Raw genomic sequence first — 16241 nt, forward strand, 5'->3', positions numbered from 1 at the left:
GCAGTCGTGTAACCTATAAAAGTGATTTATAATTTAATTTTTATTTTATTTTTTCTCGGGACTAACAAAATCTAAGTTTGGGGTGTGATCAGGGTTTAGAAAGTTGTTTCTAGAACTTTAATTACATAAACTTTATCGATAAATCATACACTAAATAATCTAATTGCATAGAGTTCATTGTTAGTTTATAATAATTCTTGTTTTTAATTTAATTATGTATTTTAGAACTAATTACTATTATTTACATCTAATAGGAATTATTCGCAAAGTTTCAAGATGAATCGGGAAAATTCGAAGTTACCACTGTGATCTAGGATAAAAAAAGACCGTGAATCAAAATTCAAGACATTTTGACTAAATTTTACCGTGGCAACATGGCCAATGGTAGAGCCGCCATCAACGGAGAAAGTCAAGTCTCGAATTTCGTACTGAAGCTTGGTGGCTGAACACCATTCGTAATAGACTAGTTCTTGGTATTTTTTATAAATACGGAATGCCTCTGAAATCCTAATTTTTACAAAAAACCCTAATTCTCTATAAATAAGAGACCAGATCAAGTAAAATTATCTAACTCCAACAAAATTGGTTTATAAAAAATAGACAATTTATGATTGTTGAATTTGTTTCGATGAGGTTAAAAGTTTTGAGACGAGAGATTATCCTCACAAAAAAAAAACAGCTTATTCCCAAACTTTTAACTCATATAAGATAACAATTTGGCTATGGTGTAAGTTGCCCTTATCAATTCGTGGGGTGCTTTTATAATCACTTATTCTAAATTCTAAAACCCTATTAAATCTCAGCCTACACCAGTCGAAAGAGGATCTCAGCCTACACCAGTAGAGAGAGAGAGAGAGATGTGGAGATCGAAAGGGAGGGATCTTCTCATCAGATGTTCAAGACGAACTGTTCCTTCGGTTCAAAATCAGGTACCATCTAAAACCTTAACAGTAATTCGACCTCCTTCTCCACATTTCTCAACCTCGCTCTTACAAAACCCGAGATTCTTCTCAAACGAATCGAATTTTATCAGTCAAAATGATGTTTTTGATGCAAACCCTAGTTTTGTTTCTCAAGAATCAGAATCTCCTTCAGTGTTTTTTGACGAAAACCCTAGCTTGATTTCACAAGAGGATATCGAGGGTGAAACCAATGGTTTTTCCACCCAAGAAAATGAAAATGGTGACGAGCAAATGAGCAGTTTTGTCTCAGAAGAATCAGTTGTCGAAGAAATCACCGAGACCAATATCGAGCAGGTTGAGAGTGTATTATCTGTTCTCCAGAGTAGCTTGGATGGATCTCTAGAATCAAGCCTTGATTTGATGGATTTGAATGTAAATGAGGAGTTTCTGATCAGAGTAATCCAAACCCCACTTGTTCCAGCTGAGAATTTAATCGGGTTCTTCAAATGGGCTTGGGGGAAACCAGATTTTTCAATTACTACTCACTCTGTAGATTCCCTTGTTCGATCTGTTGGTCCAGGTCTTAGAAAGAGAACTGTTAGAAATGCCTATGCTTTGTGGAACTTGGTTAAGGAAATTGGTGAAAAGGAGAAAGGTGTGTTAAACACACAGATTATCAACGAATTGATCAACTTGTTTTGGAAGTTGGGAAAAGGCAAGGCTGGCTTGGAAGTTCTCGATAAATTTGAGGAAATTGGGTGTGACCCAAATGCAGATTCTTACTATTTAACGATTGAAGCACTTTGTCGATGTTCCCTCTTTGACTTAGCTTGGTCTGTTTGCGAGAAGATGCTTAATGTGGGTAACTTACCTGATAGTGAGAAGATTGGTAATATTATTTCTTGTTTCTGTAAAGGAAATAAAGCAAAAGATGCACATTTGGTTTATTTGATGGCAAAGGAGAAGAACAAATACCCTCCTCAATCTCCCGTTAATTTTCTCATCAGTTCTCTATGTAGAGAAGACGAAACTCTCAAGTTAGCCATGGACTTGTTGGAGGATTTCTCAGGAGATGCACGCAAGTACGCAATTAAGCCCTTCTCTACCATCGTTCTTGGACTTTGTAGAATCAAAGATATCGAAGAGGCAAAAAAGTTGTTGTTTAAAATGATTGATGCGGGCCCACCACCTGGGAATGCAGTATTTAATTCAGTCATTAATGGCCTTGCAAAGGCCGGTGAAATGGAGGAGGCAATGGGGTTGGTCAAGGTGATGGAGAGTAGAGGACTGAGACCGGATGTATACGCCTATAGTGTTATTATGAGCGGATATGCCAAGGGTGGTCAGATGGAGGAGGCACAAGGAATCTTATCGGAAGCCAAGAAGAAGCATTCCAAGCTTTGTCCTGCTACTTACCATACACTCATCCGTGGGTATTGCAGGCTTGAGGAATTCGATAATGCTCTAGAGTTGTTTAGAGAGATGAAGGAATATGGCATTGTGCCAAGTGCTGATGAGTACAATAAAATGATTCAATCTCTTTGTCTCAAGGCATTAGACTGGGGAACAGCAGAGAAGTTGTTAGAAGAAATGAAAGAGAATGGTTTGCATCTCAATGGGATTACTCGGGGTCTTATAAAGGCGATCAAGGAATTGGAAGGGGAGGAAGTGGAGGGTGAAGGAGTTAGTGTCAAAGCTTAAAATTTTTCAAACTTTCATAGGTTTTGAAGCTAATATGAGCTGAATTTGTTTAATTTAAATCTATGTATTGATTTTCATCTTACTGAGAAGATGGGGACAACTTTGCATGAGTATGCATTTCTTGTTTCCTTTTAAATAATTTAGGTTGTAAGATTTTTGTTCGTGTCTTTTCAACTTCATGATGACACCATTCTGTGAGGTCATTAGATGTAGCAAGCAGTCGGGCAACAAGCATTTATACCGTTATGATGGCCATTTTTTTTTTTTTTGATTAGTTAAAATTTTATTGAAAAAAAGGGGGACAAGTTGGCCCCAAATCATTATCAATTTACGGCCTTTTAAGGTTTAACAACCATGTTTTCTTTGCACAATAATGGGTATTGTGACCCATAATAGAATTTTCGTATTTCCTTTTGATTAATGTTTATATTGGATGGATGTAATCATTTGACAGGGTTGACAGTTTATTTGTGATCTAGTTCGTGGAGATCCCAACTCATCTCACCCATTGGCATATTCCTGTGATTGCTTGTGAAAGATGAGTGTGCAATGCTTAATAGTGAGAAAATCACTTTTCTAGTTTTTTGGACTGAAGGTTTTCACATACTGTATGTTGATTCTGAAATCAAGAGTATTTATTGTTGCAAAATTCTTCTTCTGTCTTCCTTGTTTCCCTGTAAATCACCATATGTGCTTTTAAATTTTCATAACTAGCTCTCTCATATTTTGAGTGTTGGAATACATGGTTTACTATGCTTCCCTTGTCACATTCATGGATGCATTCCATTTATCTCCTTGTAGTTCTGGGCAACACATCATGTTAGTTCTGGGCAGTGCAATTTTTATTTAGGACTTGTTTCTACTTGGATGTTCTATTTAAAAAATTATCAAACAATTAGGACCAATGGGATTTCTACAATACTCACAACCTTCCACCAGGAGAGGGTATACATCAACCACCAGGCGAAGTAGGGGTGTGTCACACGTGATCATTCTGGACCAGATAAATCTCCATCAAGGTGTGTTGTAATTTTAACCTGTACAATCTCCCTCCTTCTATTGCAAATATTCCTTCTATTTTCCTTTTTATATTTTTCTAGTAGTTGATCAACTTTTGATGTTGAGTGCTTGCACGCACGCACACATGCCTCTGTGGCAGAGAGCATAAATAATGACTGAGTTTCAACAATGCAGTTGTTTGTACTTAGAAGCCTGCAGTTGCTGCCATGGATGACTGTTGTACCAGTTGGTTCCATATTTGTAGCTCATACATCATACATACCTACCAATAAAACACGCCCACCTCTTTTTTCTAAGTTAGATGTTTTTTTTGGTGCATTTATTCTTTTCTAGATCTATATGTTAAAATATGTTCCACATGAAAGGGTAATATGGACATTATGTGGACTTAATGAGATAAGGTGGTTATTGGCTTTTGAAAAGACATACACGGTTACTTAATTAGTGAGAGATAATAGGGGCAGTTATTTTCCTATCTACCTACTTTTATGGGGAGTAGGATAACTGTTTTTCTTTTTGTACGTTAGAATTATCCTCTCTCTACCTACATTTTCATTTTTATCAGATTTTCCCATACATTTTGGTAAAGCAAAGAAAAGGGGTTAAGTGAGAAATAATTTCTACAAGTTTTCTTGAAGAAGGAGATTTCATTATGGCTAATTCTGGTATGTTTTATGAAAGATTTATTTCCCCATAAAAGATGATTATGTGATTTTCATGATAGTTGAAGATTCCTATTTCAGTGAAATTATTTTTTACATGTGGTATCAAAGCTTGGTTGAAACTATCATGATTTTCCTTTTAATATAGAAATCGATTTCATTAATATTTTTTGATCTGGCTATTGTTTTATGTGCAATGTTTTGTGCTCATAATGTTCGGAACTCACTGTTCACTAATTCTGAAAATTCCTATGATGTTTACCGGATTTATTGGGATTTTACGTTATTGGAATATCATGATTCTGTGTGGATATTTATTAGCATGTGTTGGCTTGATTTCGTATGAGTTGATTCCGAATTTGTTGGTTGCATAATGGTTTCATTTACTCACAATTTAAACTGTCGAATTATTAGCATAAATGTTCCATTAATTGTTTTGAGTCTTGACGTTCGCTGGCCATCTTCTTTGTTTTTTTTATTGGGCTCACTATTTTGTTTAAATGATTACTTTTTGGTGAGCATTTGTTGGGCCGTATGGTTTAATGCATGCAGACCATTTTTAGTATAGGATTTTGAACTCAGAACATAGTGTTCAAAACAATACATGCTTACCAATTGAGCTACTCTCTTTCATGATAATATTTTTTATTCTAGGATATTATTTATTTGTTTTGAATGTGGACATATTTTTTGCTTGGTTATTTATCAATCAATATTTATATTATGGTTAGCATGTTGTCACCAAAGTGATCTTGTTGGGAAAAGTTATAAATATTGAATTGAATTATGACTTTGCAAAATTGTTATGGAATAATTATTTGATTATTATGGTTTTACCCAAAGGTGCACCAACTTTCAAATTGTCATTAAATTAATTAGGATAACTAATAGAATGATAGTGAGATTGGAATGGATGCCCAAAGGGCGATATTGTCTAATTTTATGCACGCAAGTATACGTATCGAAACAAGTAATAAAGTGATGAGAAAGTATCGTTCCCAAGGAGATTAAATACCAATCTATTGCTAATTATCAATTTATCTCACTCTAATTTTATCCAAACAATAGTGAAAATAAGATTTAAAAATAAACAAGGAAAATAACGTAGACAATAAATTTGCAGATTTAAAATCAATGAGTGGTAAAACTTAAGTTTATAATTTCCCCCAAACAATCCACTTGATTAAATTCTCCTTCCTTCTATGATAAATTAGTCTACTATGATTGTCACCCAAGAGTATTAAATTCTCTACAAGCCTCTATCGATGGTCATGTAAAAATACCCTCCTAGATTAACTCCTTATATGTCTATGAGAATTAAATCAAGAAGAATTCATTAAGAATAGACTCTCATAAAGGATACATACGCAACGTGAGTATATGTCTATCTCAAATTAGCGTATGTTATTCTATGTAGGTCATGAATACAAAACAACTTTGTTGATATTATTAAGGTTCATCAATTCAATTCAATTAATGACCAGTTAATTAAATCGCATTAAACATTGGATAGAATAAACAATCACATGTAGAAATAATCATAGAAGAAAGACGAAAAATTAATTAAGCATCATGAATGGGTTTCATTATAACCCTAGAATGGAAATTAGTTCATCATTGAAAATAAAATGCAATTACAAAAGTATTCAGTCATTCTTAGAGATTACAAAATTAAGAGAAGAAGTAAGTTCAAGAAAATAAAACTCAAAAGTCGATCTTCAAATCTTGTCCTCATTATCAACTTTCTTCCTCCAAGAAAAACCTAGAACTTGTGAACCCTCTAAAAGTCTGAATCTTTTCTATTTATAGGTATGGAGTCATTAAGGTTTAACTGTATCCAAATTTGCCTTTAATTCGACCCCAAAAATCAACGAGTAATGCTGAAAACGTAATTGGGCCATAGTCTCAAAACATGCTATGCTGTGGCTCGCATTTTATCTTCGTGTTGTGCAATTCTTGAACTTGCGTTGTGGCCTCGATTGCTATCAAGCTGCGGTTTTAAGACTTTTTAGCTTGTATGCATATTTTTCTCTTCCGAGAGTGAATCAATTTGGAGATAGAATTTCTTCTAAATATTGGTAATTATCCCAATATTCTATTATGCTTCTGAATTGCAAAATAAGCATAAAAACCAAATAAAAACACAGAATCACACAAAACTAGAAAAAAAACTAAACTTAAATGAAAAAAACTAAAAGACTCAAAAATTAACAAAATATTATATCTAAAAGTGGTTAATTCGCAGGTATAAAACCTACTTATCAAATACCCCCAAACTTAACATTTTACTAGTCCTCGAGCAAAACAAAAATAAAGAAAAACCTAATTAAGGGAAATAAATCCAAAACAAAGAAACACACAAGTGGTGATATTAGCCTGATTCTCCACACTTGCCTCAAAGATTGTACAAATTTCATAATTCTCAGAAAATTTTTAGAAATTTAAACAATCTAGATTTTCAACCCCAAATGTTACTCAATCTCACCTTGAACCCCTCACATATGTGCAAACAACCCCTTATCACTTAATCAGTTTTCAACCCAAATCAGTTTATGCAATCAAGAGTAAACACAACTGATCTCCAGATATTCACACTGATGAACTCCATAGGCCTATTTTTCATGCTATTCTTCACTAATGTAGGTTGTTACTAAATTAAGAATCAATAGGATTTTGATTCGGCTTGTAATGTGTGGCTGGGTTAAAGGTAGGATAAAAGGAAATTTTGTGGCTTAGATCACTCTTTAAACACATCAATTTCTTAGGATTCTCACAGAACGCAAACTTACATTTCAACATCAAGTCACTCCACATTATCAATCATGTTTCACTTCATTCCTTTGACAACCCTTTCACCATTTTTTATTTTTATTTTTTTAAAGAATGGAATTGCCACTGCACCCCTGAACTTATTTGATTAGCATTCTTTAACAAGAAGGGATATAGTAATGAGACAAATTTTTTTTTTTCAACATAAGTACTTTTTGAAACCTCAACTGAATATTTTCAAAACTTCACTTTCTACCTTTATTTATTTGCATAGCTCAACATTATCCAGTAGAGATTAATATGCCTAAGAGGTGATGGGTTAAATTTTGGAAAAATTAAACAAAAGGGCTTGGTTAGAACTGTGGGTGCCAAAGAACATGAGAAACAAGGCTCAATGGGGATGACTAGTGATAAAATCAACACTAGTAAGCTTAAAAAGACTAAATTGATCCAATAATGGCCTAAATCATGTCCTTAATCAAGTGCAACCTAGGATTTCGCCTTGAGTAATAATCAAATAAGTTCTAAAGTTCATTGAGATCATGGAAAACGCTCTAATGCATAAACATTCTTCAAGTGTATCAAACAATCAAGTGTATCAAGATTATAATCTCAATGTAAAAGAGTTCAAAACAAGATTGAATTTCATTAGAGTTAAGCATACAGATAAGTTCAACCTTCATCATTTTCCAAGAACCATGTATATACTCAATCAAAATCCTTATCATTGGCTGCAGATTATCAGGCAAAAATCATCACAAAACACAAATATATATATATATATATATATATAAACACTGACTTAAACACAACAAGACTAATCTTAAACATATTAAAGTAAACACAAAAATAAAAAAAAAGTTTTTAGAAAAATACTACTTTCATCCCCAAACTTAGTTATTGCATTGTCCCCAATGCAAACAATTAGAATCAAAAGTTGGTGAAAGCACTTCCCTGAAATTTTTATTGGCGGCCAATATTCATCCGCGCCATCTTTATTGCTCTTGTCATTCAGTTCTGGCGATGGTGATGAAATGGTGAAGCTCGTGTTATGTTACTTTTCACAATCGGTGGCCAAAAATGAAGACCTCAACAAGTAATCAACCCAATCACCCACAGTCCAAATCACACGTAAAGCAACTGCCCTTGCTGATATCCAACACGCACCATATACCTCAAACAACCCCAAAAATTTGTAATGAATTAACCTACCCAACCTCTTTCATTGTCATCAAACTTTTCACAAACACCTGGTATGCACAAAAAATTAATGATCTCCCCAAAATTAAGTAATACCAGCCACTGTCATAAAAGACCGTACATATTGCAGCACATAGTACTCCACCAAACAAACAATCCAAACACCCACTCCAACGTCAATCACTGGTAAACCAATCAAACACTCCCACTTAGCCATGATTGCAATCAAAACTCGAATTTTCCAATCCAAATAATCAAATTTTTATTCATAATATGCAATATAAGCTAATAGAATGTAACACTTATGAATAAAACCTGATGGTACCCCAATTGATTTGGTTGAATCGGTAAAGAAAGTACTCAGAAGGTCCACTGAAATATGGTGAAATGGTGCTCACAACTTTGATCTTTCTTTAGCCACCCTTGAATATTGAGAGGGAAACGTAGGAGTACTACTGGAGAAGCGGGAGAGAGATGAAGAGTCTTTTGTCGTAGAGGCACGAAGAGAAGGTTGTTTGTGAAATTGTGCAATATTAGAAATATTAGGGTAAGTGTAACCCTTTTCTATGTGGGTACGAGTTTGGACCGAGGTCTAGTAGAATATTATGCCACGGCCCGCATTTTTATATTTTTGCTTAGTTCTGTCACGGACTATTGCCTCGCCTGAGAAAAGTTAAGGCCACGGCCTCTTCGAACTGTGAGCTCAGGATCCGCTGTCTGTTTTAGATGCTACGGTTGTAGATGTGTAGAGGCCACGGCTTCTTCAATCTGTACTTCTAAAGCCTTGTGTTATATTACTAATGCCTTTGATTTGCTTAGAGACTCCCAACATGTTTCAACAAAACATAATTAAAAAGAATTCTAAAAATTATGATAAAAGCAAACTAATAACTTTTTTTTTTTTTCTTGAAATTAAAATAAGTAACGAAGAATAATGAAAATCAAAATAAATGAAGAGAGAGTTTAGAACACTTGGGTTGTCTCCCAAGAAATGCTTATTTTAAAGTCTTCAGCCTGACTTTTTCTGAAGTCACTCTGGGTTTGCTAGAATGATGGTGGATTTCTGACGGTTAATTCCACCACCCTAGTAATACTTGAGATGTTGCCCATTCACCTTGAAGATGTCCTTTGTGATTTCATCTTGGACCTCAACAGCTCCATGTAGATATGCTTTAATCACAGTGAATGGCCCCGACCATATTGATTTGAGCTTACCCGGAAAAAGTTTTAAACGAGAATTGAATAAGATGCAAGTTGTCCTGGCTCAAAATGTCTCTCCAATATCTTCTTGTCATGCCATCTTTGGGTTTGTTCTTTGTAAAGCTTGGCATTCTCGTAGGCTTGGAGACGGAACTCATCTATCTCATTGAGTTGCAAAAGACGCTTTTCACCGGCGGCTTTTTAATCAAAATTCAAATTCTTTATTGCCCAAAATGCCTTGTGCTCCAATTCGATCGGGAGATGACACGTCTTGCCAAATACCAACCGATAAGGTGACATTCCAATTGGTGTTTTGTAGGCGGTCCGATAAGCCCATAATGCGTCGTCTAATTGTTTGGACCAATCCTTGTTAGATGGGTTCACAGTCTTCTCCATAATTTGTTTAATTTCCCTGTTAGAAATCTCTACTTGACCATTAGTTTGCGGATGGTAAGTCGTAGCGATCTTATGAGTTATCCTAAATCTAGTTAGAAGGGCTTCAAAATATTTATTGCAGAAATGAGTATCTTCATTGCTAATTATTACCCGAGAAGTGCCATAACGGGTAAAGATATTCTTCCTCAAAAAATTCAGCACCACCTTAGCATCATTGGTGGGCAATGCAGCCGTTTCCACCTATTTTGAGTCATAATCGGCTGCTATTAGAATGTAGAGATTATTATAAGAAAAGATGAAGGGGCCCATGAAATCAATTCCCCACACATCAAAGATCTCCACCTCCAGAATGTTTTTGAGTGGCATCTCATGTCTCTTTGAAATTGTACCAACCCTTTGGCATCGATCACACCTTGAGACAAAGCAATGCGCATCTCTAAATAATGTAGGCCAATAGAAACCTGATTGTAGCACCTTGGCTGCGGTTCTCTCTCCCCCAAAATGGCCTCCATATTTAGACGAATGACAATGTCGAAGTATGTCTTCAATTTCTTCCTTAGGAACACACTTCCTTAAAATCTGATTTGCACATTGCTTGAACAAGAAAGGCTCGTCTCAAACATAATGCTTGACATCATGCAAGAATTTTTTCTTCTGTTGAGAGCTTAACTCAGGAGGGAACACTTTGTTGACGATGAAGTTCACATAATCTGCATACCAAGGCAAGTTCTTTTGACCACAAGCAAATAATTGTTCATCTGGGAATGACTCATTGATCATAGTCTCATCATTAACTTTCCCCCCATTATCTAGCCTTGAGAGATGATCAACCACTTGGTTTTCGGTCCCCTTTTTGTCTCGAATCTATAAGTCAAACTCTTGTAACAAGAGAACCCACTGGATAAGTCGAGGCTTTGCATTTGGCAATTAAATACTACATAGCGGCATGATCAGTAAAGACAATCACCTTTGTCCTGATGAGTATGCACGAAACTTATCAAATGCAAATACAACTGCTAGCAACTCCTTCTCAGTGGTGGCATAATTCATTTGTGTGTCATTTAATGTCTTGCTAGTATAATATATAGTATGAAAAATCCGATTTTTCCGTTGGTGAAAAACCGCGCCAACAGCAAAATCGCTAGCATCACACATAAGCTCGAACGGGAGACTCCAATCTAGGGCAACAATGATGGGTGCTGGCACCAACCTAGATTTCAAGATCTGAAATGCCTCAAGGCACTTTTCATCAAATTTGAAAACCATTTCTTTTTCCAACAAACTACAAAGCGGTTTAGAGATCTTCGAGAAATCCTTAATAAAACGCCAGTAGAAACCGGCGTGGCTAAGAAAGCTTCGAACACCCTTAACGGAAGATGGCGGTGGTAGTTTCTCAATAGTCTCAATCTTTGCTCTATCCACCTCGATTAACTTACTTGATACTCAATGGCCGAGGACAATTCCTTCTTGCACCATGAAATGGCATTTCTCTCAATTCAACACAAGATTCGTTTCTTCACATCTTTTGAGCACTAATGCCAAGTTGTTCAAGCAAATATTGAAAGAATCACCAACTACCGAGAAGTCTTCCATGAATACCTCTATAAAGTGCTCCACCATGTCAGAAAAAATTGCCATCATACACCTTTGAAATGTCGCCGGTGCATTGCAAAGTTCGAAAGGCATCCTTCGAAATGCAAAAGTTCTGTAGGGACAAGTGAATGTTGTCTTTTCCTGATCTTCAGGTTCTATAGCAATCTGATTGTTTCTTGAATACCCATCCAAAAAACAATAATAGGAGTGCCCCACTAGTCTATCAAGCATCTGATCAATGAACGGCAAGGGAAAATGGTCTTTTTGAGTAGCTTTATTTAACTTCCAATAATCCATACAAACACGTCACCTAGTCACTGTCCTTGTCGGGATAGGCTCATTATAATTATTTGTCACAACAGTCATTCTTCTTTTTTTCGGTACACATTGCATCGGACTAACCCATGAGCTATCAGAAATAGGATAAATTATGCTTGCGTTAAGCCACTTTAGAATCTCATTTTTCACCACTTCCTTCATAATTAGGTTAAGCTGATGTTAGTGCTCAATAGAGGGCTTATGATCATCTTCCATAAAGATTTTGTGCATGCAAATAGAAGGACTAATCCCCTTAATATCCGTTATGGACCATCCCAACGCTTTCTTGTACTCTCGCAACACCCTTAATAACTTGTCTTCCTGTTCAGGCTCAAGAGAAGTAGAAATAATAATCGGCAAAACAGACGATTCACCAAGGAAAACATACCTCAAATGACTAGGAAGAGGCTTGAGCTCTAGTGATGGTGGTTCTTGAATTGAAGGCTTCAAATGAGAACCTAACGATGGCATTTCTAACAACTCAAACTCTGGCTTAGAACGAGTGAATTTTGGTGCAGCCTCCAAGTAGTTTACCAACTCCAAACACTCCAAATCTTCCTCATTGTATGCATTAAGGATTGCTAATTCAAACTGGTCAGATGGGAGTGTTTCTTCATGGTCATATCGAACACATGTGTCCACTACATCAATTCTATAGCAGTCTTCAGGCTCTTCAGTGTGAAACTTCATAGCTTTGAAAACATTAAACTTCACCTCTTGATCTGGAACTCTCATAGTAAACTCCCCCTTTTTCACATCAATAAGAGTTCTACCTATGACTAAAAATGGTCTGCTAAGAATGATTGGAACATTCCTATCCTCCTCCATATCAAGAACAATAAAATCCGCAGGGAATATAAATTTGTCAACCTTAACAAGCACATCTTCAATAATCCCCCTTGGATACTTCAGTGATCGATCCGCTAACTGGAGTGTCACAGTAGTAGGCCTGACTTCTCTCAATCCCAATTTTTGAAATATAGACAGTGGCATTAGATTAATACTAGCCCCCAAATCACACAAAGCCCTACCAGAGAATTGATTACCTATGGTGCATGGTATAGTGAAGTTCCCTGGATCCTCAAACTTTGCTGGAAGTTTCCTTTGGATTATAGCACTGCATTCTTCAGTCAAACCCACTGTTTCGAATTCACTCAATCGCTTTTTTTTAGTCAAGATATCTTTCATAAACTTGACATAACTTGGCATTTGCTCTAAAGCTTCAACGAATGGGATATTAATATGCAACTTCTTGAAGACATTCAGAAACTTTGCAAACTGCTCATCATGTTTTTGTTTCCTGAAACGTTGAGGAAATGGTAGGGGTGGGTTGTAAGGAGTAATCTTTTCCAAGCCTGGCTTTTTGTGCTCCTGCATTGTATCTTCCTTTTCTTGTTCACCCTGCTCATCAAAAACTGTCTCTTTTGCCATTGAAACATCCAATTCCTTTGGTTCCTTGATAACATCATTCAGCTCTTTTCCACTCCTCAATGTGATAGCCTTGCAATGCTCCTTGCCATCTCTCTTCGGATTAGTCTCTGTATTGCTAGGCAAGGTTCCTTGAGGACGATTGTTAATTGTTGAAGCAAGTCGACCCAACTAAATTTCTATATTCCGGATAGAAGTTGCTTGGTTCTAGAATTGAGTTCTAGTCTCTGTCATGAACTGATTAGTATTGGTTCCCATCTGATGTACTAGATCTTCCAAAGAAGGTTTCTTTTCTCTAGGAGGAGCTTGAGGATGATAACTCAGTTGAAACATGGGCTTTGCAGATGAAGAGGCCTCAACTTGATTGTTGTTACTCCAAGAGAAGTTCGGATGATTTTTCCAGTCCGGATTGTAGTAGTTGGAGTATGGATTATTTTACCTGTTACCAACAAAATTGAGAGACTCTGGATTATTAGGGCACATATCTACTAAATGATTGTCTCCACAAATTTCGCATGTAATGGTAGGAGTTTGAATGTCATGAACTCCAAATGAATCAAATTTCTTAGATAAGGATGCTACTTGAGCAGTTAAAGTAGTAAGAACATCTAATTCATGCACTCTTGCTGTTTTTCTTGGATTCATCCTCTTTGTATGGTATTGGAAGTTATTAGAGGCCATCTCCTCCAATAAATTATACTCATCCTCAAATGGCTTCGCCATAAGAGATCCACATGCTGCAACATCAATTCTTGTTTTGATAGATCCAACCAACCCATTGTAGATAGTTTTGATGATCAACCAATCTGGTAGAGCATGATGAGGACATCTCCGAAGCAGATCTTTATACCTTTCCCAAGCTTTATAAAGAGACTCACTGTCCAACTGCATGAAAGTAGTGATATCATTCCTCAACTTTGCAGTTTTTGAAGGCGGAAAGTATTTAGCAAGTAACTTTTTTACCAAGTCATCCCAAGTGGTGATAGACTCCCTTGGCAATGAGTTCAACCAATTCTTCGCCATGTCCTTCAATGAGAATGGAAATAGCCGCAACCGGATGGCATCATCATCAACACCGTTATACTTGAAAGTGGCACATATCTCTAGAAAATTAGCTAAATGTGCATTGGGATTTTCGATATGTGAATCCCCCAAATTGAAATGCTTGTACCATCTGAATAGTAGTCGGCTTGAGCTCAAAGTTGTTGGCCTGCACCGCTGGACGAAGAATACTAGTGTGAATCCCATCCACCAATGGAATAGCATAGTCTCGCATAGACTTAGGAATCTCATTACCATTATTTTGATCGACCATTGTATGGTGTTGAAAAGCTTATCACTTATTTTTTTTATTTCTTAGACAAGTTTTCTCGATCTCAAGATCCTAAGGAACAAGCTCAGAATTTTCCGTACTAAGCATACACTAGCTAAACACCTACAAAACAAAGAAAAGTTTGGTCTAAAATCAAGTATGATTGAATTAATATTAACAAAAAGATTAATAAATTAGTCCCCGGTAGCGGCGCCAAAGACTTGTTTAATTTTACGCATGCAAGTATACTTATCGAAACAAGTAATAAAGTGATGAGAAAGTATCGTTCCCATGGAGACTAAATACCAATTTATCTCACTCTAATTTTATCCAAACAATAGTGAAAATAAGATTTAAAAATAAACAAGGAAAATAACGCAGATAATAAATTTGCAGATTTAAATCAATGAGTGATAAAACCTAGGTTTATAATTTCCCCCAAACAATCCACTTGATTAAATTCTCCCACCCTCTATGATAAATTAATCTTTACCCAAGAGTACTAAATTCTCTACAAACCTCTGTTGATGGTCATGTAAAAATACCCTCCTAGATTAACTTCCTACATGTCTATGAGAATTAAATCAAGAAGAATTCATTAAGAATAGACTCTCATAAAAGATGCACATGCAACGTGAGTATATGTCTATCTCAAATTAGCTTATGTTATTCTATCTAGGTCATGAATACAAAACAACTCTGTCGATATTATTAAGGTTCACCAATTTAGTTCAATTAATGGCCAGTTAATTAAATCGCATTAAACATCGGATAAAATAAACAATCATATGTAGAAATAATCATAGAAGAAAGACAGAAAATTAATTAAGCATCATGAATGAGTTTCATTATAACCCTAGAATGGAAATTAGTTCATCATTGAAAATAAAACGCAATTACACAAGTATTCAGTCATTCTTAGAGATTACAAAATTAAGAAAGAAATAAGTTCAGGAAAATAAAACTCAAAAGTTGATCTTCAAATCTCGTCTTCCTTCTCAACCTTCTGCCTCTAAGAAAAACCTAGAACTTGTGATCCCTTTAAAAGTCTGAATTTCTTTTATTTATAGGTATGGAGTCATTAATGTTTAAGTGTCTCCAAATTCGCCTTTAATTCGGCCCCAAAAATCAACGAATAATGCTGAAAACGTAATCCGGCCATGGCCTCAAAACATGCTATGCTGTGGCCCGCATTTTATCTCCGTGCTGTGCAATTCTTGAATGTATGTTGTGGCCTCGATTGCTATCAAGCTGCGGCTTTAAGACTTTTTAGCTTGTATGCATATTTTTCTTCTTCCGAGAAAATCAATTTGGAGATAGAATTTCTTATAAATGTTGGCAATTATTCCAATATTCTGTAATGCTCTTGAATTGCAAAATAAGCATAAAAACAAAAAAAAAAAACACAGAATCACACAAAACTAGAAAACAAACTAAACTTAAATGAAAACAACTAAAAGACTCTAAAATTAACAAAATATTATATCTAAATGTGGTTAATTCGCAGGTATAAAACCCACTCATCAGGTGACAAACCAATCAAACTTTGAAGGGTTATCAATTATGCCTAGGTGAGTGAAAATCACCATTAAATTTGAATATTAGTATATTGCATTAGTTAATCCAAAGATTGAACGCAATATTACTAATGGAAGTGATTTTCTCAAAGCATTAATGTTGTGATGATTTTATTGCAGTGTCAGTTCATGTTTCACTTCATTCGCTAGCTTTTTCTGTTCC

The 16241-nt window shown here is 35.7% G+C and overlaps 1 non-coding gene and 1 pseudogene across 1 annotated transcript; both read left to right on the plus strand.

Annotated features, from left to right (window-relative positions):
* Positions 1 to 788: 788 nt before the first annotated feature.
* On the plus strand, positions 789 to 2783 carry LOC147382045 (small ribosomal subunit protein mS80 (rPPR6) pseudogene; annotated as a pseudogene).
* Positions 2784 to 14000: 11217 nt separating this feature from the next.
* LOC147382046 (small nucleolar RNA R71) lies at positions 14001 to 14107 on the plus strand. The gene has a single exon (XR_015174169.1). It is a non-coding gene; the product is annotated as a small nucleolar RNA R71 (small nucleolar RNA).
* Positions 14108 to 16241: the final 2134 nt, after the last annotated feature.

Source organism: Akebia trifoliata, unplaced genomic scaffold (genome assembly GCF_017979445.1).
Source record: "Akebia trifoliata isolate Shusen 1 unplaced genomic scaffold, ASM1797944v1 Contig00073, whole genome shotgun sequence".
Classification (NCBI taxonomy): Eukaryota; Viridiplantae; Streptophyta; class Magnoliopsida; order Ranunculales; family Lardizabalaceae; genus Akebia; species Akebia trifoliata.